Source organism: Fukomys damarensis, unplaced genomic scaffold (assembly GCF_012274545.1).
Source record: "Fukomys damarensis isolate Sample0158 unplaced genomic scaffold, DMR_v1.0_HiC HiC_scaffold_21, whole genome shotgun sequence".
In the NCBI taxonomy this organism is placed as follows: Eukaryota; Metazoa; Chordata; class Mammalia; order Rodentia; family Bathyergidae; genus Fukomys; species Fukomys damarensis.
The window spans coordinates 30782405-30809663 of record NW_022900933.1 but is presented as its reverse complement, the minus strand read 5'-3'; the positions used below and the strand labels follow the sequence as shown (position 1 = coordinate 30809663).

Below are 27259 nucleotides of genomic sequence, written 5' to 3'. Positions count from 1 at the left end.
CTTAGTTATCTGTGAGTACAGTGCAGCTCTCTTTTACATTTATGCGTATGTATATATGTATACATAAGGGGTGATTGAAAGACATGGTAAATATATATATTTTTAAAAACTTTATCTCAGTAAAAACCACATTGCCAAGAATGATGGGCGAGCATGTCTGAAGCAAGAGAAAGTATTTTGAGGGAACAATATGTATTTTACATGCAATAAAATTTAAAATTTAATCATTCACCGTATTTTATGATCACCCCATACTGATTAACCATGTATGGTAATTTCTGTTTATGGTGTGTTCTCATCCATCTTATTCACTGGATCTATCACTGTGAAACTTCTTGCTCTTCCCCAAAGTCCAAATGACTACCCATTGAGGAAGAGAGCCAGTCAGGACAGTGCCATTAAAGACCCTTAGGAAAGAGGGCTTCCACAGCTGTTTCAGAAAATGGCAATAGCAAGGGGCTAAGTGTATTCCAAGTGAGGAGGAGTGGTTTTGAGGGGGATTAGCGGTAATGTATCTTACTGTAATGAATTTTTAATAATCTTTTAATCATTTACCATCTTTTTTGACCACACCGCATATAGCACATATATTTGTGTGTATTTTTCATAGTACTTGTTCCTTTTTTCACACTTTCTTCAAGATGAGTAGGCAGAACTTGTACTCTTATTTTTGGTTTTGTAGAATACATTGAGAAGGTTAAAAATATCAGTAGGTTATTGACAGTACCCTGACGTGATTCCTTAGGCCTAAAAGAACATTCCTTTTAAATTTTTTATCACGATTTTGGCGGGGGGATACCAGGAATCAAACTCAGGGCCTCACGCCTGCCAGGCAGGCACTGTGCTGTGCTGAGCTACAGCCCTGGCCCTATCACAGGTTTTAGAGATTGATAAAAATGATCTATTTGGGCAGAGGGTGGCATGTTAATTCTTAGTTGAAGCAGATTCGCGTGTATTTTGTATCTGTAGGCTAGGATGACAAGCCTCAGGTGATAGACCTAATGTTGTTTCAGACCCATCATTAACCTCAACTGCAAAGCAAGGCAGCATCTTGAAACCTCAGCTCTTGGAGAGAGAAGCCGTTTTTTAAAGGCAGAATTGAATTCTTTTAACAAGAAGCTCATGCTTGGTGAAAGCTCCTCCGGAGAAAATCTAATAACATTACATGTTGGTTGAAGCTTCACAATTAAGGACACTGTTGAAAGATGTCAATCCCCAAATGCAGTGGGAGGGGAGGGGTTGTTGTGGTTATTGCCTTTGAGCTCCTGCAGTGATTTACAGATCTCTCTATGTACCTGAAAGGTGTGATCACTGCTCCATTTGTCTTTGTCAGGGAGCATGAAGAAGGTCTCATATAGAATCTTGCCCTCTTTGTTTGTTTCCAGCAGTGTCCCCCTTGGTTCTGGTGTAGCTAATCCTCAAAAGCCCAAAGAGTTCTCTAGACTTCATAGGTTCCTAAAGTTGTGAGTGAGCTGTCTCATTTTTTTCTTTTAAAATATTAATTAGATACTTTCCCCTATGACTGCTAAGAGAACAGAGAGATCAAGTTCTCGATTTTTAGTACGGTACTTGGTACTGCAGTTATTTTATTTCACACTCAGGTTTTTGTGTAGGTGTGCTTTTTATATAATCAACGTGTTCTTGACAAAAATCATGTAAATAATATTTTTGTACGTTGAATTATTTAGAATAGAAAGTTAACTTGGTACCTAAAAGAATTCTGTCATTTGTTCTTGTATTAAAAGAAAAACAACTGTTCTATTAAATTTTCTGTTTGTGGCTTTTACTGCTATGTAGGTTTTTCTAATGTATCTTCCTTACACTTCAGATAGTTGCAAACAGGTAAATGATGAAGTCTTGTTTGGTGGCAAACTATGTCCATGTCTTAGCCCCCATGAACGCTGTGAATATGTTACAGACTACATAGTGCAGGTGTGACTAAGTGTTTTATGTGGGAGATTACCCTGGGATGATCCAGATGTGATCACACAGGGAAGAGGAAGCAAGAGGGCCAGAGTCAGAGAAGAGAACCTGAAGATGGGGGCAGAGGGAGAGAAAGAGGAGATGTGATGAAGAGACAGGGATGGAATGGTACCCTTGCTGGAAGGGGGCACAAGTTGAGGAATGTGAGTAACTTCTAGAAGCTGGGGAACATATTTTTACTAGAGTGTCCTAAAGGAATGGCTCTGCCCTCACCTTGATTTTTAGAGCCATAAGACCCAGTTTCAAACTTCTGATCTCTACAACTGAAAGAAAAGAAAACAAATTTGTGTTGTTAATAAGTCACCAAGTATATGTTAATCTTTTTTTTTTTTTTGCAACACTGCGGATTCAGCCAAGGGATTTTCTACCACTGAGCTACATCCCTAGTCCCATTTTTTTTTAATTTTATGATACTGTCTCAATAAGTTGTCCAGGCAAATCTAGAATTTATTATCCCCCCGTCTCAACCTCCTGAGTATATGGGATTACAGGCATGTGCCATTGTGCTCCAAGGTAATCTTTTATAGCAGCAGTAGGGAACTAATACATCTTGCTTAAGATTGGATCAACCAAGAGATTATTTTGCTCCAGGCATAGGTCACGCAGTATGACCAAATGTGAAACAGCCTGTTATTTAAACAACTATTTTCGTAGAAAATGGTAACAAGTGTGTTCTTTGTGGAACTAGAATGCCATCTCCTCTAAGGACTCCCCATAGAGATTCCTTTCTGATCGTAGTACCAGTCCTAGCTGTGTTGCTTTGGACCAGCTGTTCTGCTTTTCACAGGAATGCTGTGAAGTGAGTTCCTGGACAGGCCTCTTCTGTCATGGCATGAGAGCTTCAAATCTCAGGCCCACACCACTTAAAAGTGGGATGGTGCATGCATCTTGAGTCACCTCCTGGTGCCATTTGTGTGCTCATTCTTCTTTTTCTTCTTTGCTTCTGCTTTAATTAATCATACTAATGTGCCTTCTATCTTTTCTATGCCAAGGCAAAGATTAAGTAACTATGTAATATGTAAATACATTTATTATCTATTTTGTTGTTTTTTTGGTTTTTTGAGCCAGGGTCTCACTATGTAGTTGAGATTGACCTGGAAATATGTAGCCCAGGCTGGTCTTGAGCTCACAGCAATCCTCCTGCCTCAGCCTCCCGAGTGCTGGGATTACAGGCATGTGCCACCACGCCCAGGAAGTACATTTATTTTTTAACACATACATGCATACCATAAGTAATATTGAAAACATGGGAAGACATGTTTGGCTTCTTAACTAAAATCTATGTCATATTGTATTCATACTATTTCCATGTTTCTCCCAAAGAGAAAAAAAATGTGAGGTCTCTAGTAAGAAGCCCTTGTGAGTTTTGAAAAAAATACTAAATAACAAATCAATAAAATAGAGCCACATTTAAAAGAATTCAAGAAGCAAAAATGTGGCAGTCATACATAGGACTCTGTTTATATCCCCAGTTTCCTACACGTGTGGAATATCCCATCCTTAACTGGAAAATTCAGTCATCTGAAGTACTCTGTTCTCTAAACACATCAGTAATCTGAAGTAAGGTTATGTGTTTTTCCTAAAGGAACAATTATTTTAAATATGTAATAAGAATAATGTTACACTTTGTACCTAAAAATGATGTTGCATTTAGGAGGATGGAGACATCAAATTTTAGCGCTGATCCACTGTCATGATTCTGCCTGTTTTTGCTTTATATGGCTGTCCCTTATTTGTAAAGAACATTGTAATTTGGGCTAGAATGGAGCAAATCTAATGATGGTATACACAAATGAACTTTCAATGTTTTTTTATTATTGAAACTCATAACATTGACCTAATGTTGTCATGTATAAATTGGGAAAAACCAGCCACAGATTTATTAGTCTGCCACGGATTATTGAGTTCCTACTATGGGTCTCATACTGTCCTACATGCTGTGTTTTAGTAGGAAACGGGTTAGTTATGGCTCCTACATTGAGGGAGAAACGTGAACTACATGGTCTCAGTACTAACTAAATGATTACAAGTGCGATAAACTGAAGATAGGCAGAATTCTGTGATAGAGCCTAAGGGGGTGTCCTGACATGGTGTGAGGTGTGAGGGAATGGTTTTTGTGAAGTGGTAATGTTTAAGCATTTCTGTCAAAGGACACCACACAGATGGTCTGAAAGTGGGAAATGGCTTGCCACTTTGGGGTTGCTGGAGAAAAGGCCTCTCTGCCTTGAACAGCACATCCAAGTAGGAGAGCCACAGGAAATGGAGCTGAGAAGATAGCTGGAGTCATTTCATGCAGGGCTTTGTAGGTTGTAATAAAATGTTTAGACATCTTGTACAGTGCAAAGCCATTGAAGGATTTCTAGTTGGGAGTGGTGAGATTAGTTTTGCATCGTACAAAATGACTCTCTTTCTCTGAGGGAGATAGATGAAGGGAGACCAGCTGGGAAGCTATTGCAGAAGTTCAGCTGGAATATAAAGGTAATAATTGAGCCAAACAATTGTGAATGTATTTGAGAAGTATATGGAGATCAAATTACTGAAATGAGTGTTGTATTTATGTGAAATCTTCTAGTAGGAAGGAGCTGTTTGTTGAGATGACATATTAAGTTTTGATTGCCGTGTAAGGAATTATCACAAATGTAGTGGCTTATAATAGCACCCATTTCTTAGTTCATCTTGAGTTTTGTTTAGAAGTTTTATAAGTCCTGGCTGGGCTCTCTGCTCAGGGTATCACAAGGTGGAGACCAAGGAGTGAGCCAGACTGGGTTCTTGTCTGGAGGTTCTGGGCCAAAACCTGTTTGAAGTTCCTGCTTGTTGCTGAGAAGTTAGTTCCTATAGTTGTCAGCCGGAGTTTCCAGTTAGCTTGCTGGTTATCGGCTAGGAGCCACAAACCTCTAGGGACAGTTTGCTTTCTTTCGCCGGTGGTCCCCCATGTTCAGGTCAGCAAATGCAAGTCACTTTCTTTCAACTGCTTAGACTCTCTTGAGTTCTGAACCTCTTCTGACTTCTAGGCCCAGATTTAAAGGGAGCTCATGATTGAATTAGGCCTGCCTGAATAATTTTCTTATTATAAGGTCAACTGATTTGGGACTTTATATCTCCAAAATCCCATTTGCAAGAGTGATATCACAATCATATTCATTTGCTTAAGAGGAGAAGATTATACAAAAGCAAGAATCATTGAGGTCATTTTAGGATTCTACCTTAGAATTCTCAGATGGTGAATGAGGAGAGATAGATGGATACAGGGGCATGTGAAAAAGATAAGCCACAGTTTAACAGATCAAAGTAAGTCTGAGGGGCCTCATGAGCATATATGATAATAGTCACTGTGGATAGTGAAAGCTTATTATGAGCTATATTGTAGGTGCTTTCATCAAGTCATTTAATCTATAAAATAACCCTGATTGCTGTCATTTCAGTTTACAGATAGTGAAATGGTGCTAGCGCATTACTGAGTTGTTCAGTTGTACTACCCAGGAAGTAGGTAGAATTGGTTTTGAAACCAAAGCAGTCTGTCCTCAAGTCCCATCTAAACCACTGTTCTTTAAGCCATCAATGGGCCTGGAGTTATAAAAAGTTGTCCTGGCTGCAGATAGACATCCTGGTCATCAGTTTTAATTGACACTTAAAGCTTAGGTAGTAGGTAAGATCACGTTAGGAGAGATTGTAGAATGGAAAAGAGAGGAAAGGGACTTAGAACTAATCCCTGAAATGGGGTAGAAAATAATTAAAAAGAAGAAGAAAAAAAAAAAAAAATAAAAAAAAAAAAAAAAAAAAAAAAAAAAAGGATACAGAGAAGAGCCAGGAGAAGAAGCTGGAGAAACCCTAGGAAATTTGTGGTATTATGGAAGCCCAGGAGAGAAGGTGCTTTGCAGGCAAGCAAGGAGGTGAATATTTGCCTGACCACTGATTACCGTTATCAAGAGCAATTTTGGTGGAGATTTGGTGGAAACAGCCAGATTGGAATAGTTTGAGAATTGAATGCAAGAAAAGATAACTTTTGAGAGACTTGGTTCTGGAAGGGATTGAAGAGAGGACCTCAGAAAGGCCTGTGGGACTCAGGGAGGCTTCATTGTTTATTTCATTGTTTTAAGATGAATAGTACCAGATTAAGCTTGAAGGGGACAGAATTCAGTGCAAATGGGGGTAGTAGGCAGGCTGGCCAAGAGACCTGCCACTATTATAGCAGGGGGAAAGAGGGAGAGGATACAGCAGGTGTATTTATAGAGTTGGTGGCAGGAAAATATGAGAGTTTTGAGGGCATGCATTTTTTTCTTTGTGAATTGTGAAGAAAAGGCAATTCTTTATGCAAGAAAAATAGCTTCATTGTTTACAATAGATTGTTATCCTGATCTTTAAAAAATTTTCTTGGTACAGAAAAACACCCAGAAAGTCAATGGAAAACTTACATGCTGCAATGATGTAAGTTTATAGAATGTAGAACAGCTTAGAGAAAGAGGTTTTCAGGCAAAGCCATTGAAACGCTTCTGTGATTTCCATGGAGGTCAGTTCGCTAAGCATGTTCTCTGGATCATGCCAAAAATCTTAGTAAGCTTAATGTTCTGTTTCTTCTTTTTGAAGTGTTTTATATTTAGTTCAGTTCTTCTAAATTAAATTTATTTGGTACATGTATTGGAAAAAAGGCTGTTTGTTACTGTTTTATAAGCATTTGTTTTCTTATGGACTCAGTTTTCATATTGGCCCAATCATGTAATTCCACAATCACTTGGATAAGTAAACACTGCTGTTTTATACACCAAAAATACAGTGAGTCTTCAAGGTAAGTGACACTGGCAATAAGTGAAAAGTGAGCAGTATTGTTTCAAAGTACACAGACATTAAATATAACTTTGTTCTGCCTCCAGCAGAATGCTGTCCAGAGACATGGGTTGAGGCCCAACCACAAATCTAAACAGCTTCAGAATAGCTTACCACCTGGCAGTTAAAAGGAACTTAATGTGCTAGCTGTTTAGCTTATTTTTCAGCTCTCATGTATTTGCTAGAATCAGGCTAATTGGACCCTCTAGAAGGAGTTAAGATTTTGGAGTTCAGAGCAATGTATGTGCTGTCAGTACCATCCTGGCACTGCCTAAACTGGAGCTTATCTGAAAATTGCTTTATAAATAATTTTACCTCCTGACAAAAAGGGAAAAAACAACCTCAAATAGCAGAAGATTTTTTTCTCACTGCATACAATTGTCACCTTTTGACTGAAACTAAATCAATCTAAGAAGCTTATGTTTTGTAATGTTGAATAAAAAAGACAAGGTTTTATTTAAAAAAATCTATTTTATAACCTTATTTGGTTGGTCCCACGAAATGAGATGTTAAATATACATTTTCTAGTTGATGTATTAAAAACAAACACAAGCGTATTAAATAGGATCAAGGCAGATTGTTTCCTAATACCTGTTTTTAAAAATCTTCCATGTTTCAGACTTCACTCCAGTTTTTCCTCCCCTTTCTGTGATCCTCAGGCTTTCTTTGCCTCAAACACATTTGAATCTTCTTGTTAAAAAAACAACAGGGCCGAGGATTTAGCTCAGTGGTGCCGCTGCCTGCCTTGCAAGCACAAGGTCCCAAGTTAGATCCCTGGTACAAACAAAACACAAGCACACACACACAACAACAACAACAACAACAACAACAACAACAACAACATGTAAAACTTCTGTGGCCTGTAGTTATTACTATTCTCCTTTCCCCCAGTTTTTGCAAGAGCAGTTTATACTACTTTTAACTTATTACACTGGCTGCTTCTCTCTTCTTGTAACTGTTTCTGCTCTTGCTAGAAATCAAGGAATTGTTATGGCTTGAACTATCATCCGTCAGCTTGCACCCTTTTCTTGAATTTTTTGTTAGATACTTCCAGCCACCCACCAAACATAAAACATTTGGATGGTCACAGATCTCTCAAGTTAAATAATGCTCCTTCCTCCAGCTTTGTTTCATTTAGTGACGTTACCATTTTCCATCCTGCTAGGACCCTAGCTAGAAACATTCTAGATTTCTTCCTCTGTCTTCTGTTCTCCTTGCTCACCAACTTCCCTCCTTGTTGTATCAATTATAACTGAAATGTCTCCTTTTTCTGTTTATTGCTCACCATTGCCACTACTGCAGTTTTAGTTCTGTGTCTAACCTAATGATAACAGCTATAGTTTACTGAGCTTTGTTGTCATATTTCTGCCAAGAGTTTTGCATATTTTATTTAATCCTCAGGTGGTGATGAGTATTATATCTGACACCTCTGGTGCACAACCCTAACCCTTTCTGCCCCACTCTGGAGTCCAGCTGCAGCTGTGCCAAACAGTTCTTTGTTGATATCAGCTTACCTGAAGTACACATACTACACCTTTTCCATTTTTTGGCCCCAGGACTTTGTTGTTGCTGTTGTTGTTGTTTTGGTACCAGGGATTGAACTCAGATGCTTGTGCTTGCAAGGCAGGCAGCAGCAGCAGCACTGAGCTAAATCCCCAGCCCTGTCCCAGGACTTTGATTCCCACTCTAAGGCTTAAGGACCTTGGTCAGAGCTGGCTCATCCAGCACAAATGCACATTCAAGGAGGCCAAGCGTGTTAATGTCCCAGTAGGGTAACTTTTAACTAATGGGGTATGAGAACTGATAGGAAACCCTTCTCTGTATTGATTTTAGAGTGGAAAATTCTGAGAAGCATTCTCTGTGTTCCTCAAAAAATCCAGATTAGATTGAGTTGATAGTGCATCCTTGCGTTGTTTCTTCCTTATTGTCTATTTCACTCAATTCCTCCTTCTCGCTGGTGTCACCTTCCAAATAAACTACTTTTAAATGTCTCCAGGCGAAAACAGCTTAGTACCTACTAGAAAGCATACCTTTGGATGGGGTATTGGAGTGGATTACTTACGGGTAAAGCTGAACAAGGACTGTAAGGCTTTATCTTCAGGGGATTAGGACTAGCATTGAATGGAAGGTGAAGAGTTGGGTTATGTGATAACTCAAGGACTCAGGTAATCTGAAGACAGTGGTCACTGCAGGGCTGTGAGATAACTAACCTCTTTTATCTTTGAAAACCTTGAAAACAACAGATTAGCAAATTGTCAATGCGTGCTGTGGAAAGAGGACTTCCATGGAAGCATTTGGAAAGATCCTCAGTCCCAGTGGCCATAAATCAGGTCATGCTAAAAAAATGAGGTCCAGGACTTAATCATAAGGAGAGCAGAGCAGTGTACTTTGTGTATGGGTTTGTAATGTGTCCATGGAGCTAGCCGGGAGTTAGGTTTCCCAGAACTTTCTTCTGGATTTTGGGTTAGTAGCAGCTACAAGAATAATTTTGAGTGAGACTGGAGGGCAGAAGTGAAGTAGCACCTGTATATCTTTTCTGTCTAAAGGCTGGTGATGATTCTAGGCTCTGTTCCAGCACCACACGTTGTTGCTGATCTGCTATGTCACATTGTTGGCATGGAGCAGTGGCCAGGCCTGTGGCTCCCCTAGCTCCTGTTAGATTCTGTCCATTAGCTTCTAGGATTCCGGGGCAGTAGGTACAGTTTTTCTGCAGGCTTTCAGCATCACTGAGGTTGGAGGCCTGAAAGTGGAAACAGATAATATGGGCTGTTTATCCTCGTGGGTTCCAGCTTATCTTTGGAGTTCTAATTTATCCTGGTTCATTCTCACTTCATATCTGGCTTTCTGTTATGGTTTATATCTGCATGGCCTCCCAGACGCCTCATATGCTCAATGGGTGGGGCTTTTGAAATGTGATTAGATTATAGCATATTATTGCTGACTTGCTGTTAGGAGGTGGGGTCTTGTGGGAAAAGCAGGTCACTGGGAGTATGACCTGGAAAAGTGTTTCTTCCTTCCCAGCTCCTCCCTTTGTCTCTCTGCTTTCTTTCTGCCGTGAGTTGGGCAGCTGTGCCTGCACTATACCCTGGCCATGCTGTCTTACCTTGGAGTCAGTGGACTATGGACTAAAAATATGAGTCAAAAGTAAACTCATCTTTTAAGTTGTAGGTGTTGGGTATTGGATCTCAGTGACAAGATAGTGACTAGGACACTTGCCTTTCCAGCTACTTGCCCTGATATCTTTAGTCTCAGCTCCAGATGTAGGACTGGCAGTCTTACATAGACTAACCAACTCCCACACTTGTGGGAGGCTGCACCCTTATCAGTTCCTTCTATTATTCACAGTGGTTCTGCCTCTCCAGCATACCCTTGATGGGTGTTCAGGGCCAAAGTCGGGGCCCTAATATGGAAATAGCGGCTCCTGAGAGCTCAGAATGTGTTGTCTAGGTAGATGAACATGAGAATCTTGAATCTCTGTATTTCCCGGAATGTTCGGGACAGGCAGGATCAACATCTTGTTAGATAAGAAGAATCTTCCCTTGTTTGGAGACCATGCAAAGATCTTTTCAAAGTGAATGCCTCACAAGATGATGCTTGGCCTCAAGATATGCCCCATCCCTTCTCCTTTTGCTTCCAAAAGAGCAACTGGACACAGTCTCAGCACAGTTTAATCAGGATGTTGTACTTATTCTGGGAGAGAATATTCAGGCAGATAATTCCAGGATCCAGCTAATGCAGTATATGGCAATAGGAATAGAAGGAACATGTGGGATCTAGAAATGATTGGTTGGAGCAGGAGTGATAAAGGAGAAGAGAATAGGGGTGAATAAGGGAGAATTATTGACACTAAGCATATTCTGTTACAGTGGGAGCACTATTCATAACTCTGGACTAAACATCAGAGCAACCTAGTTGTAATATACTGCTGGGATGGTTTCTTTAAGCTTGAACAGCAGTATGACCTAAAATACAGTTGATAAATATGCAAGGGTACACAGTCTTTGGCAGGGTGGGTCAGAAGTCTCAGAAAAGAGAAAGTATTAGAGTTGACTTCTTATGTGAGATAGGAGAACACATCGTCTGATTTCTTGGAGGACCCAAAGAAAACACTTATTTCAACAAATAAAGAATGCAGTGCTGGGGATTTAGCTCAGTGGCTCCACTGCTTGCCTTGCAAGTGTAAGGTCCTTAGTTTGATCCCTGGTACCAAGAAAGAGAGAGAGAGAGAGAGAGAGAGAGAGAGAGAGAGAGAGAGAGAGAAAGCAGTATTGAGAGGACATGGGCTGGAGATGCTTCTATGGAACTGGGTTCCCTATTATAGAACTAATATGATTCTGGAATGGCAAAAGAAAGTTGGTGGCACTTACCTGTAAATAGCAAGGTGAATGGCTATAATTACTATATTAGACCACTTTGGCATTTGGGGTACCCTGATGCACAGAGATCTGGGGCATTGGCTAATAGGTCATCGAGCAGGAGGGATGGACAGCCAAGCAGGATGTTAACTTGACTTGTGTGATTCAGACCTTTATCTCGGGTTGATGTGAGCCTTTAGTTGCCTTGCTTTTGTTGAGTTATGATTGCTGCAAATCCTGTTCATCATTCCATGGGCATAGAAGCAACAAGAAATATCCCATGAGTTCTACATAAGTTCCTCCCTGTTATCACTATAGAGTAGCAGTTCTAGCTCCTTGAAGACTCAGTGACTAAGAGCAGAAGGAGACCTGAGCTATACTCTGTTAATTGTCTCTTAAGCACCACTTCACCTCATCGTCAAACCTGTCCATGCAGGCTTTGGCTTGCAGTATGCGGATATCACTCACTGTGTATCTTTCCCTTTCTGCCCCAGTCTTCTCCACTGCCCACCCAGTGGGAGTGCAGATGAGAGGGCATGCAGACATGTTCAGCCTGTAAGTGCGGGGATGTTTATGCTTCCTCTGGGACACCCTTATCTAGAGGGTGCAGGAGCCAGTGGAGATATGTGTCCCCCATTCTTGCACAGACAATTCTAAGGGCATTCTAGCTGTTCATTGAAGAGCCCAGGCAAGACTGAGCTCCATTTATCCACAGCAGTGACCATGTCAATAAGTACCTTTGGCTTAGCTTATGTCTGTTTCTAGTTTCACCCTCCTTGGTCCTTTACTTCTTCCACTTAAATTACCTATGTACAGGTCCTTTTCTGATACTCTACTTTGGGGAAGAACCCGGTGTCAGACAAGTACAGTTATTTGTGTGTATGTGCTTTGGTCTGTCTGCCTACCTTCCACCTAATCTGTCACCTATGTGCCCCATCCATCCATCCAATTACGGATTACAAATAAAGGCTTAGAGCATTAAAAAAATTGATCAGGGCAACCATAATAAGTGGTAGATCTTGCATTTTTAAAGGAGTTCAGTGAATGTGAAAACATGTTCTCTTCCTCCTTGTTTATTCCTCTCATCCCAGTTTTGTAGACCTTATCTTGTCTTTCAAAGTCCTCCGTGATCCGGCACTACCTGCCTGTCCACAGTAGTTATTTGTAGTTCATCAGGCTACAAGTTGTGCAGTGCGCATGCTTGTCCCCTTGCCAGTGAGTTCCTTTCCCTGTGCTTCACTGCCAGGGGATGCATCCTCCCACGTCTGTTTGGAGCATGCCTGTTACTTCTTCCATTTCTTTTCTGAGTTATTTCATTTCTTCCTTGTTTGTTTGTCTGCTCATTTCTGCTTCCGGATGTTTTTCTTATCCCCTAGATGCTTGTTTGGAGATTTTTAAACTTCAGTTTGGGTGTTCTTATTACTGGTCAGCTTTGTGGTCGTTTGTTTTTGTTTGAGAGGGAGCTTTGATTAGCATTTTTCTGACACATTTCTACAGTAATTTTCTGTGTATGGTCTGCTTTTTGGTATACTGGTTCATTCCCTATTGAAAGTACCCCATAGCGCCCTCCCCTGAGCAGTTTCTTTTGAGTATTGATGGGGCGTCGGTGGAGTTAGTAAGCTTTCTGTCTTGTTTCTATAGGATCGTCATTTTTCCCTTCACTGCCCTGTTTCCAAGGGTACCCACTCCTGTCTATGTGGTTTGCTCTCTGAAGCTGTACTTCTCCAAGGTGATCCTCTTTCCTACTTGGTTACCACCTGGTTTTAGCATTTTGACTTTTACTGTGGCCTCTTTCTGGGGATGATTTTGTCTTGCTTTGTCTGAGTCTTCCATGCCCCTCTACTCATTTTCAGTGTCTCATAGTCTCCCAAGCCTTCAGCCTCTGTTGGAATTTGATCTGGGTTTCTTTTGTTTGTTTGTTTGTTTGTTTTTTTTGTTTTGTTTTTTGAGACAGGGTCTCACTATGTAGTTGAGACTGACCCGGAATTCGCTATGTAGCCCAGGCTGGTCTCGAACTCACAGTGATCCTCCTGCTTTAGCTTCCTGAGTGCTGGGATTACAGGTGTGCGCCACCACGCCCGGCTGGTCTGTTTTTTTAATGACAGGTAATTGGAAGGCTGTTGTGTCCTCCTCTGTCTCATCATCCTGAAGGTGTGGGTCAGATGTGTTTTTATTTATTCACTTAGCTTTCATGCTTTATTTTCTTTTTTTAGGGCAAAGAGGAAAATTTTAAATTGGGCGCTTCCATTGTCCCCAAATCCAGAAATATCTCTCTACTTTTAAGGCTCTGTTCAAGAGTCAAAGTGCTGTCTTCTTTGAGGTCTTCCCTGATAATTCTGTACTTTTCTCAGATATTTGCTAATTTTTTGTGCTCTATTTTACTTCTCTAATTATATTTGTTATATTGCACTGTAATTATGTATTTCTCTCCCATCCCCTCATAAAACTCTGAATGTCTCTAAACTGGCAAAACATATATTTTTATTTTTTGTGACACATAGTAGGTACCATTAAACGGATTGTCTTAAAGCAGAATAGAGGCAGGCAGTTGATGAATGTTACCCAAATCAGACATGAATAATGTGCATATTTTTGGATCAGATTGATCTTCAGTTTAAAAAGAAGTCTAAATAGGTAGAAAAGTTGCATAATCATGTTATTATTACAGTAATAGTAAAGTTTAGGGATTATAAGATTGTCACTTTCTCCTATATAGTTTATAAAGCTAATTAATTTTTAAAACTTAAAATGATCTTTACATATACATTTCCTTTCTTCTGATATTGTTAAGTAGTTAAAACTGGAATCTGAAATAGTTTACTTTCCTTTTAAGACAGTATCTGTAAGTTTTCTGCAATATTATTTTTTTAAAGAAATCATTTTCATTTATAAGTGACCTTTTACTTTTTCGCTATGCAAAATGTATTTCATGTGTCATGTGGCTAAAATATCACATATGTTTTGTTGTTTTATTTTTTATTTTTATTTTTTGGTGCCGGGGATTGAATTCAGGACCTTGCAGTTGCGAGGCAGACAGTGGAACTACTGAGCTAAATCCCCAGCCCCTGTTTTGTTGTTTTATTGGTGGTACTGGGAATTGGACCTAGGGTCTTGCACAAGTGCTATACTGCTGTGTTCATCCTCAGCCTTTGATTGATTGATTGATTGATTGAGACAAAGTCTTGTTAAGTTGCCCAGACCTTGAATTTGTGATCCTCCTGCTTCTGCCTCCTGAGGAAATGGAATTATAACAGGTGTGCACCACATTTCTTCAAGTGAGGGTTATTTCTTTTCAAACCAGGGGATCCACTTATTTGTTATTTATAATACTCTTATTTTGTATTGTTGGCTATGATTATTGGATACAAAAATTAGGAAGCTTTTAGAAGGTTGAAAAGGAAATCTTTATACAATAATATAGTTTATAGGATTTTTAAAAAATGGTTTTCTTCAGAATTCTGTATAGAAAGATACAGTTATACAGTAGGTGTTATGTACTTACTAATTAGCTCATGTTTAGATTAAAACAAATTTGTTTCTGTGCATGAGTTTGTTTAGAAAAATCTTAGTCTTCTATATTCTAAAATTACCATACAATGAATAAAACTAAAGAAAATTATCTTTCAATTAAAAATGATTGAAAAGAGTATCTATAACTCATGGCAAACAAGTACCAGCTGCCTATCTATTGTATCCTTTTTCCTTAATATTGGAATTTTTTTAAAAAATGAAGAAGTTTTTCTAATGTCTACTTTTTTCATTATTGCCATGTTACTTTCCAAACCAGTTGTAAGAGCTCTCCTCCACCAAGCAGGACACAGGAGTTCATTTTACTTGCTACCTCCTAGTATTATCAGACTTTTAAAATTTTAATGATCTGATAGAAGTAAAATAGTTTCTCTTTCTGAATTAGCATTTCCTTAAATACTGATAGTTTTAATATGCTTATTGACCATTGGTCTTGGTCTTTTGTGAAATTGTATGCTTTTTAAAAAAATTAATTTTATTGGTACATTCTAGATATACTGTTTTTATAGATTCTTTAAATATTAGCTTTTTATTAAATTATCTTTAAAAGAAATTCTTTGTTGTATGCAGAATTTACGTTCCTGTATTTATCCATATTTTTGCATATGAGTATATTGTATTCATTACTATGATTTTATACTGTTGCATGTATAAAGACTATAGTTTATTCATTCAACTGTCAATGGACATTTGAGATGTTTTCTTTATATACATACACACACACATACATACATATACATACACACACATACATACCTAGAAGTCAAATGCTCTACTGATCTTGGGAGAATATACATCTTCACATGTACTGGATAATACTGATTTTTTTCCCCCTCAAAATAGTTTTATTAATTTATACTGTTTAACATCAGTGGATAAGTAGTTTAGTTTTTTTTTATTCTTTCCAACTACATACACACACACATACATACATATACATACACACACATACATACCTAGAAGTCAAATGCTCTACTGATCTTGGGAGAATATACATCTTCACATGTACTGGATAATACTGATTTTTTTCCCCCTCAAAATAGTTTTATTAATTTATACTGTTTAACATCAGTGGATAAGTAGTTTAGTTTTTTTTTATTCTTTCCAACAGTTTTTGTTGTCAGATTAAAAAGAAATCTTTGCCAACTGTTAAGTGTGAATGTTACTGTGATCTTGTGATTATTAAAATTATATTTCCTTGATTACTAATGAAGCTGAATATTTTTTATATTTATTTCTCTTTTAGATTTCTTGTAAGTGCTTAATTGTGTCTTTTCCTTTTTTCTCCCCTTCTTTCTTTCTATGGCATCATTTATCTTCCTATAGGAATTTTTTGTAAATTCTGAATGGTAATCTTTGGTCAACTTAGAAGCTCTTTGTTTTTCTTGAATATACCTTATTTTCCCTGCACATTTGCTTGTGCTGTTTCTTTAGTGTGGAATGGATGTTTCTGTTAAAACTCTTTTCTATAGGGCTGTATCAGTCAGGCAACTGAAGCCTTTGCCTGTGCCCAAACTAGATATGACCTTTCCCTCTGAATTCTTACAGCACCATTTTGACAGTAGCGCATTCAGTTTGGCATATTATAGTTCATTGGTTACATTCACTGTGCTTTAGTATATAATGAGCTATTTGAGGAGGAGCTGGTGCTTCATCTTTGTTTCCCAGGGCCTATCGTAACTGCATGATTTTGGCTGCCAGTAATAGAAAACTCAGTCAATGACAGTGGCTTAAATAGGATTTAAAAAATGTTCATAGAGCAGTGAGTCAGAAGTCAAGCAGCCCGTTCCCCTAAGAATCCAGCTCCTTCTTTTTTGTTCTTTGTCCTCATTGTTGACTCTTCACATTCAGTTAGGAATATGCAGGAGAGGAGGGACACTTTCTGTCCATGAGGCATTTGCTTTGTATTTAGGATTTGAAATGTTCTTCAGCAGACTTATCTGCATGTTTAGTTTTGGGCCACATGATGTCATATGGACATTCTTAAAATGAGTGTTTAGTTTCCCAGCCTCTCTAGACAAGGGAAAACTTGTCAGCTGGGCAACTTTATAAGACTGTATCTCAAAATAATGTTTAAAGAAAAGGTGGGTTGGTATGTAGCTTAGTGGTTGAGCTCTTATCTAAGCGTGTATGAGGCCTTGGAGTCAATCCTCAGTGCTAAAAAAAGAAAAAGATTTTTAAAATATTAGACTCTCTTCATTATGTTTTCATACTTATGATATGCTGGTTTATAAAATTGTTGGGGTTTTGAAAGCATTTCATTGTCATGTAACTTCTAATAACTGGGATGAGAAGTTTGAATGATATTCTGATTCTTTTGTTTTGTATGTGATGTAATTTTTAAAATCACAAGAAGGCTTTAGGATTTTTTATTATCCCTGGTTTGGGATTTTGAAATTTCACATTTACACAACTTAGTATATTTTAAAATTTGCTAGACTGAGCATGAGTGCACCTCTTAAAACTTCAGTTTTGAGATTATTTTTTGAATCATGCATTTGATAATTTCCTTCTCTTAGTTCTTTTATTCACTTTTTAAAAGAATTCTGTTACATACAAAATTTTCAGTAATTTTCTTTTTCTGTCTTGTTGTTCATTTTGCCTTTTTAACTTAACCTTTGGCCTGTTTCTTTAACTTTATTATCCAGACCTATAGTAGACTTTATTTTCCACTCCACATTTAAATAATTTCTAAGCGCATACTCCTTATTTTCTTTTTTTTATTGTTTTGTTTTATGTTATGATTTAAATATATGCCCTTGAGGATATTAACTAATTATGCTTTTCATAAAGTTTTATTTTCCTTGAACCCTGACTTGCTTCTTTCATGAGTTCCTTTCCCCGTTTAATTTACTGTCCTTCATTTTAGGGATTTTTCTCAACAGTCCGTACTCTTGGCTGATAATATGAATGAGGCACTAAAGTGCTGGTTAGACGTTCTGTGAGGGATGTGCACCTTGCTACTTAGAGGCTTGCTCGAAGTGTTTTTCACAGGAGACTGCTCACGTTGTCAGTATCAAGAAGTCTTTTACCTAAGTGCCATTCTGTTTCTCCAGAAAAGGATCCTCTAAACTTATACTTGGGGAGAATTAGCCAGGCCATGTTTTCTGGAGTCACAGGGGTTGTGTAGATTTGTACTTGTGTTTGCACTGCTACCTCATCCTTGCCCTTCTCTGTGCCATGACCCCCAAATCTGATTTTTTTCCACCTAAAATTATTAACCTGGTCTATCGAGGAACCTGGGAAATAAAACTCCTTAAAAGGTTTTCAGATATTTCCCCTGTTGCCATTTTTTTACCATCTTCCCCTCCATGTCCCGACCCTTTCTGGAGTTCCCTGGATGGTGTTTGAGCTTGTCTACAAGAACAGCTCTCTCTCCAGGCACTTTTGAGTTGACCTTTTTCTCTTCTGCTCAGTCCTTTACCATTCTTTGAAATGTTGTTTGTTCTCCTGCATTGTAGTTTAGGGTTATAGATTTGTTCATGAGTTGTAGGAACCAGCCTGTGAGCTTGTCTCTGACTGAGACACCAATGAGGACAAAAGACAACAAACACAAAGATAATTTAGAAGAGAAGGGCCAGGGGACTTTTGCCTCTAGTGGACAAAGAGCCCCGAACTGATAATTTTTTTTTTTCTTTCATTAGATTTGTATAAAGAAGCAGTAAGCATGTGATGTAGGGTTTAGGGGGAAAGTATTTTTTAGTTTGTTATAATTTGTAGACTATACCTGAATGTATTTTTAAAAATTAGACCTCAGTTATAGTTGTTTTTTTCTTTGAAACTGTTTAACGCTGGCATGTTAGCGAACAGCCCGAGGTGGAGGGTGATAGTGGTGATGGTGGTCGTGGTGGTAGTGGTGGCTTGTTATCTCCTCTCCCATGTCTCAAGGAGAGTTTAACCCAGGTTTTGGTTTTACATCTGATTTCCCACAAGGAAGGAGTTATTGAATGTATTTCTGTTTTTTTTTTGTTGTTGTTAAGAGTACCAAAAAAAAATCATTACTATCTTGAAGCTGGAAGCCAGTAATGACTACTTTTCCAGGAATTATAGCAATGGTAGCATATACTATATACTTAATAAACATATGGCTTCATTCTAGTGGTGAAAACTCATTTTTTTAATTAATCCATGCATATGGTTATGTCAGACACTAAGTTTCCTAAGAATTTTAAATATTTTAACTCTTTGTCCTCACAACAAATTCTAAAAGGCCTGTACTGTTGTCTCATTTTACAAATAATTGTTCTTTGTAGGCACAGAACATAAATAACTCCACTGAGAATGCATTGCTGGTAAAATGAATCTGGATTCTATCTTACACAGTGCAACTTGAAGCAATTACTGTATTCTCTATGTTTCTATGCCATGCCTATATACAGTTAGAAATTGTAAAATATTTGTGTAGTGAATATTTTAATGCATACTCTGCATTTTAACCTTTTAATGAAGATTAGCTATTGCCTGCATGCTGTCCTTTTCTGTGTGAAATTTTAATATCTTTAATCCCACCATTTTCAGAGTCAATTTCAATATAATAAATAAGGACAGCTTAGTAAAGTGGAAATCACTTTTGAAAGGCTAGTATATTTTCATTTACATTTAAAAAGTTGTAGAAAATAGAAGGCAATACTAAATCAGATAATGGAGATGCAAATTTGAAATTTTTAACATGGTTTCCCAGAGAGTCTATTGGCGTTCAATTTTAATCATTTTAATATTTCTTTAAAATTGTCTTCTGTAGGGTTACTTTTTCTGATTAATCATCTTTCACTATGAAAATCCTTGATTTTAAAAAATTGTGTATGATTATCAGTGTACTATTATCCAGCTATTATAGCTATTTTTTAATTTGCCTTTTCCTTTACCTGTTGTGTAGCTCAAATTAACAAAGTTAAATAAATATTTTCTTTCTCATTTACTGTTGCCTTAGGTATGACTTCTGATGTGTTTGTGTTAAACAAGTAGTTAATGATATTTAAATCCATATACAGATAAACATCTCTATATAAATTCAAATTTGTGTCTGTTTATATTAGTGGTTCCCTTTATTAAAAATTATGCAGATTTTCTTCTTAAGAGTGTTATAGTTACAGTTATCTTCTATAATTTAAAGTTGGCAGTAACTTGCTTTGGCATTAGCTAACTTTGTTTTCTGGGAACTTTAATTGAAGCATTTTCAATTCTATCATTTGGCCATATACCATATTACATGTATCTGACAGGTTTTACTGCATGTCATTTGAATTTCATTAGAAAATATTTCTTTTGATTTTAATACTGAGTTGATGTAGCTTTTCATATACCAAGCAGTATACTTCCAAATTGATATTAATAGAAATATTGAGGAATATTTTAGATTTAGGATATAATGTCTATGGTAAGGATTTCTTACCATAGACATTACCTTTGGTACAAGGTAAGTTCTGTTATTTTTAGGTAGAGTCCTGTGACTTGTCCTGACCAATGAAATTGCGCAGAGATTACACATAAGGCTTCAGGGTCAATGTATCAGATTGTCATTGTGACTATATTAAAAGCTTTTATCCCATTCTAAAGCAGCCCACAATACTCTAGATGGTGACTCTGTGTTTCCGGGTCTTGTGAAGAAGACATGGAACAGAGTCCCTAATAAGCCATAGTGAACATGTAGAATGAGAGAGAAACTGTTATTTAAACCACTGACATTTTGGGGTACTATGTTATTGTTATTAGATGATTCTGAGTGCTAAAATCTCCCATGAAGAAAGTCTTATATGAAGCTCCTCAGAAAATTTTAAGATGGTAGAATTACAAAGTGTCTGTTATTTTTTAAGAGAAAAGAGAAAACATTCTGCTTTCATTGAATGGTAGATTGTGATAGGTTGGAGGGTTTGAAACCTTTGGAACACCTCAGAGAAACTTCTAAGCCAACCTGGATGCTTCTAGTTTCCTTGAAATTTTTGTTGTTCTTTTTGGAAAGTTTGGAAATGATGCTTTAATAGTGAGCAAGGATAGATATTTTTAGGTCTGGAGGATAACAACAATTGTGTAGTTCCAAATCCCCATATACTCTACCTCCCCTTCCCTCAACATAATATCAACAAGAGGCTCATACATCACCCATACCTTCAGCGTTGCTGATGGGAATGCTGTAAACTTTGGATTACTTGTAAGTTGGTCAAGAAGAGCAGCACCAAATTCAGTAGGGCTCAGGCTGCAGCAGTTCTGTGGGGTATAGAGTACAGCCGGGGAGTCTGAAGAGATACCATGAGAAAGAAGAAAGATGTCCAAAAGTGTAGACAAAACACTGGCAAACGGGCGTGGTGGTGCACGCCTTTAATCCCAGCACTCTGGAGGCTGAGACAGGAGGATTGCTATGAGTTCAAGACCAGCCTAGGCTACATAGTGAGTTCCAGGTCAGTCTCAACTACATAGTGAAACCCTGTTTCAAAAAACAAAACAAAAAACACTGGCAAAATAATCATCCTCAGATTGAGAAAATACTAACAGTATATACCAAAACACCGAACCCTGGCTTCAGACTTGCTTAGTTTACTGCTTCAGCTAATGAGAATGGCTCAAAAGTGAGCAGGACTAAAGTGGCAGCCTCAAACATGATTGCATCTAGAGGAGAAATAGATAAATGGGCAGGGGGGCACCTTGGAGATGTGGCCAGTGAAGAGAAAGAAATAAAAGAAGAAAATTACAGGTCTTGCAAAAACAAGAAAAGTTACACGAGTCCTTCCCCATCATCCCTTAAACCAAAGAAACCTCACTAAACCTTTTTATAGGGAAGGATCTTTTATACTTGGAACTTTGTGTACCAAATGCTTAGAAATAAAAAAATTAATGCAAAACATCTGTAAAAATAAAACACAAATGCAAACCAAAAATTACCCCAAGTCTAATCATTATGCAGGAGAATAACTGGAACACAGTACTTCAAAATGAATAAATATCTTCAGGCAAGCATTAGGAGATGGTGTTTGTCTTGGGAGAACACCTTGAGTCAAATATTAAAAACTAAGAAGTGAATAACAACAACAAAAATAGAATGGATTGGATTCTGGAAAAAAAAGATGTAAAATATAAAACCATCAGAAATGGTGACTACATGTAGAAGGTCCCTAGGGAAGAATAGATAAGAAAGGATTTGAATAAAAATTTAGAGCACTTAAGAAAAGCAGGGAAACAATTTTTAAATTAAACATGGAAAAATGATTTTTCAGAGAAAAAGTGGTTGACATGGAGAAAGGCAAGGCAGATATAACATGTATAACAGGAGTCCTTAAACAAAAATAAACTATCCAAGAAATGTAATTCCAAGAATAAGAGAAGACTTAAGTCTACACATTGAACTAGTAGGCAAAATCAATAGTAATAATGATACAGTAGTCAGCTTCCATCATGATCACTTCTAAGACATATCCTAGTAATATTATTATTAGAATTACTCGAATACTTAGTGTTAGTAATGTCGCAGGCATTTCTCAAGTTCCATTCTTGCAACTAGGTCATTAAATAAATCAGTTGCTAAATGAGGAAATATATGTAGTATGTACATTACAATATTTAGAACAAAGAAATGGTCAAAGGAAACTCCAAACATTACAGTGCTGTATAAGCAAGGTATACTGTACAAACAAACAAACAAAGATTGATGCTCTGTCAATAAGATGTACAGAACTGTACAAAAAAGAAGATGGTTCTGAACAGTCATTAAAAGAGGAAAGTTTGTGCTAAAGGTTTTTTTTTTTTGTAACTTCAGGTCTTTAGGAAAAAAGATGTAAATAAATTTTTCAACTACATCAGCTTTCTCAAAGGTGACATAGAAAGCAAGGAAACACTGAAGCAATGCTTTTTTTTTTTTTTTTTTTTTTTTTAGAAATTTAAGGGGAAAAGTACAAACCAAGAATTGTATCAAGCCTTGAAGATTAAGGCTGTAGGAAAAATTTTGACTATTCTAGATCTCAGAGAATACCTTACTCAGTGTTCTTCCTGAGGAAACTACTAGAGAACTAGAGAATGAGTTGGTTTCATTGAAACAGACTAGGGGAAAAAACTGCTGATGAGCACTTGATGTATTTATTGTACAGCTGAAACTAAAGCAGGGATAAGGTAGTACAACACTATGTAAACCTTATTATAGCAACTATATGAGTATTTGCAGTTTATATTAAATCAATATGCGTAAGATTGGGTACGTGTTTGTTCCCAATTTTACTTTCAATTTCAGTTTGACCTGAAGTTACAGCAAAAATCTACATCCTTGAGTTGCACCAAGCAGAACTCAGAAACCATGCAAGCCACAAAAATATTTTCAAATTTAAGCATTTATTTCCAATATAAAAGGTAGTTGGAAAGGGATATAAAACTTAAATACTCAAATGCCCAACTTCTTTTTCTGCCTTAACTGCCATCAACAATCCACGAGTTGTTGACACTGGTGTTTTTTGGAAAGACACAGGAATTGAATACACAGCTGTTTGATGAGAAGTGGGTCAGTGATGTATAAACAGGGTAAGACGTCTAAATCGGGGTCATTACTGATATACTTCATATTTCATCAACTCAAATTCTGATTTGGATTCCATCATTACTTAGATCATTATTCTTTTTTTTTCTTAGATCATTATTCTTATACTCATCATATTCTGACTGGTTCTAGGTGAGTTAGCTAGATGCTTATTGGTTCAGTTGGGATGCCTTAAAACTAATAAACAAGTGTGAGGTCAAATATATTTACATCCCCATGTTTTCTTGCCTGAAGAAATTGTAGGGAATGGTATAGCCAACTGAATAAGGTTTGCTTTTTTTTGGTGGTGGTTTTGGGGATTAGTCCCAAGGCCTTCCTTTGTGAAGAGCTACATCCTCAACTTTCTTTACTTTTGTTTTGGTACTAGGGATCAAACTCGGGACCCTGGGCTTGCGAGGCCAGTGTGACACTACTGAGCTAAATCCCTGGCTCCAACACTCTTTACTTTTTGAGATAGGGCCTTTCTGAGTTACCCAGGCTGGGCTTGAATTTGTGATCATATTGTCTCAGATTCCTAGAGTGCTGGGATTACAGGCACATTCTGCATGCCTGGTCCTTGAAATATTTTGAAACACATGTGCCACATGTATAAAACATAAGTCTATGTACAACATAAATATGTGTACAGAAAATCTAAATACACCTTTCCTTGCTCTGTTCATGAAAGATCCTAGAAGGCAAAATACCTCAGTAACAATGAGGAAAACCTAGTATTCAGGTTGTAGTTTCTAATACCATTTTCCAGTAAAAGGAATTAAAGCTGTTTCTAAGAAGAATAAAATAAGTGCTTAAGAAAAGAAAAGAAGAGAATGTAACTGTACTGTCTACCTAGAATGTACCAATAAATTAAATTTAAAAAAAAAGAAAAGGGAGTATATGAGGACACAGAAACCAGGTTGAAGGCGCTTTCTTTCACTGATCAAACCTGGAAAAATTTGTATGTCAGAATAAGTAAGGACAGGAATAAATTTTAACTTGTTGAGGGCCGGGGATTTAGCTCAGTGGCTCTGCCACCTGCCTCCCAAGCACAAGGACCTGAGTTCGATCCCTGGTACCAAAAAAAAAAAAAAAAAAAAAAAAAAATTTTTAACTCATTGAAAAAATAATCCACGAGTAGTCAGATGATAGATAGATAGATAGATGAAAGGCTCTTCTCCATAGTACAGTATTGACTGATGTTGGAAAATTACTTTTGTAACCATTATAGAAGGATTGGTTCAGGTAAGAATTATCAATGAATTCTAAATCTCTTTGGGAGATTTTGGTAAGAAACCAGATAACAGGTTGCTTATTGCAAGGAGAAAATCAGTACCTGTATAGTAGAGACCCTGGGCAGCACCTGGACTGAGAGATCAAGCTACTGGCAACAGTGAAGGACAGAATGATATTGCACATTTCGGTTTTGATGCCTCAAGAAGCACACATCACTTATGTACTGGGCTTGCATGAGCTGAATCATGGGAAAATGCCATTCAGTCAGAAAATTTTATTTAAACAAACAAAAACAACTGCCCATATTCTTTTAAAAAGTCAGTCATAGAGACAGAAGTTGAGAAAACTCTCCCAGATAAAATGAGACTAAAGAGAAATGACAAAATAAACGCAATATGTGATTTTGTACTCAAGGAAAAAGTTCCCATAAAAATATACAAATGATTCTTGGCTGTATGTTTGACTTTGATTTTCTGACTTTATGATGTGCGAGTGATAAGCAACCTTACTGTGAATTTTAAATTTTGCATTTCTTCCAGGCTGATGATTCTGGACAGCTGCTGAGAGCCTCAGCCCTGCATTTACAGGGGAAACTACCAGCACTTATGGGATGCTGTGTTGCTAAGTTAGAATGTTCACTAGCATAGGTATTTTAAATGCATTTTGTTGTTGCTGTTGTTGAGATGGGGTCTTACTGTGTTGGCCAGGATGGCATTGAATTCCTGGGTTCAAGTGATCCTCCTGCCAGTCTCTCAAGTAGTTGGAACAGGCAAAAGCTGTCATGTCTGACTTAACAGTACTTGTGGTACTTACAGTATGTCTTTTCAATTTATAATGAGTTTATCCAGCTGTGACCCCATTGTAAGTGAGGATCCTCTCCAGATTATAGATATTTTCCTCATTTTAAAACCTTTCTTGTATTATGACCTATAACAAAGAGAGTCTCCATGGAAACAACAGTGGTAATCTCACCTTCCTAATACTAGCTAGTCTGACTTCCACGTCTTCTTTGGTCTTCTTGTTGAGCGTGTATCCTGGTTGTTAGGTAACATTTGCCAGCCCTTTATAATGTGGACCAAGTAGACTCACATCCCACAGAGCCACGGCCTGTGCAAGCCCAAAGCCTCCCCTCTTCCATCGAGGTTTCTCTTGGTTTCTAGGAAGGCTGGCCTTCTCTGAACCCCCAGAAGTTCCACACCACTGATCTGTTTGCCCCACACCAATATAGGCTTCTGTTTGACTTCTGTGAAAGACAAAAACACACAAAGAAAATATCATAGACTTCAGTGGAGGTTTCTGAAGGGAAGTAGAGGAGTGGCACACCGGGCAGCACAACTGTTCCCACAGAGGGCCAGGAAGGAACGTTCCTAGTCTGTTTCAGCATCATGTGGTCTTGAGTGGAAGGGGAGCTTTATCTCACCTCTCCTCTGGCCTCACATCCCTTTTTTTCCCCTCCTATTCTTTCCCTTTTCCTGCTGGGATGAAAACCAGCAAATTCACCCTCTTTATTTTCCTCCTCTGTTTCTGACCTCTCAGTGCCAGGTAATATCCATACTTACAAGGAGGTAGCTAGGTATAGAGGCAATACTGTGCCCTCCGTAGAAGGAATTCTGGTGTTCATTGCTGTGATAATGTTTTTTTTCTCTTTACCAATTTCGTGGGTTCCATATGGTAATCGTACTATACATGTAACTAGACAGTATATTGAAATGAGTGAACATCTTGACCCCTCCTTGTGCCATAGTGCTGGGGATCAAACCCAGGACTTCCAGCATGCTAGGCAAGCACTCTACCACTGAGCTCCATCCCCAGCCCCATACTTGTTCCAAGCACTGGTAAGGGACCCAGCAGATACACTTCCTGGTCCCAAGCACTGCAAGGTCCAGAGGAGACTCTTGGGCAAGTGACCTAGTCCACTACTAGAGAGGACTGAGGTAAAGAGAGTACCAAAAGAGCCCAAGAGAGCACCTGAGGACTGGGGATTTAGCTCAGTGGCACCATGCCTGCCTAACCCGCGCAAGGTCCTGAATTCGATTCCTAATACCAAAAAAAAAAAAAAAAAGGCATCTGAAGGTTTGGACAAGTCATGCAGCTGACAGATGACAAGGTAGAAAAAAACCTGCAAATCAGGAGGAGAAGGATATAGAAGCACCAGGATGTCAGAAGGTAGCATATCAGGAAATGTGTAATTAATACCAGCCCCAGATCATGGGAAGGAAGGGAAAGGAGGACATCAGGCAGGAAGCAACTCGGTAAAGAATTTTTTTGCTTGAAAAAGTATGTATTACTTCTCAAGGCAATAGAGAGGCCATGAAAGATTTGAAGTAGAGGATTAAGATAACCAGTTTTGTACCTTAGATGGCCCAGCAGCAGCAGCAGTGTGGAAGATAAACTGGAAAGGAATTGAGACACAAGACAGCAGAGCTGTGCACAAGTTGATACAACAGTCAAGGCCAGAAATAATGTTACACCAAGGACCTGAAAGTAGGAAAGGAGGAAAAAGTAAATTCCTTAATGTATTATTCACTATTTATACTGAGCTTAAAGAGAAAACATTGGAAATTACTAAAATTATGAAGTTATGGCATCTCTGCTTTGCCAGGGATTTGCAAAGACTCTGTTTTTTTCTTGTTTTCTCGTCATTCCATTGTGATACTAAGAAACAAAGCTTAATGAAAAATAAAATGCTTACCTTGTTTTATCGATTAGCTATATTACAAAACACTAGAGTTCACAGTGATAATCCTTAAATGAATGTGAAATTGTAAAGTACAGTGGATACGGTCAACTTTCAAAATGTTACGTGTGCACTGTATGCATTTGTTATAACTCACAGAGCTGTATC

The 27259-nt window shown here is 37.9% G+C and overlaps 1 long non-coding RNA gene across 1 annotated transcript; it reads right to left on the bottom strand.

Moving 5' to 3' along the window:
• Positions 1-7424: 7424 nt before the first annotated feature.
• LOC104856801 lies at positions 7425-26141 on the bottom strand. Its single transcript, XR_778721.3, has 4 exons — positions 25228-26141; positions 20793-20920; positions 9328-9544; positions 7425-7544 (listed from the first exon to the last, which is right to left on the bottom strand). It is a non-coding gene; the product is annotated as an uncharacterized LOC104856801 (long non-coding RNA).
• Between the last annotated feature and the right edge of the window lie 1118 nt (positions 26142-27259).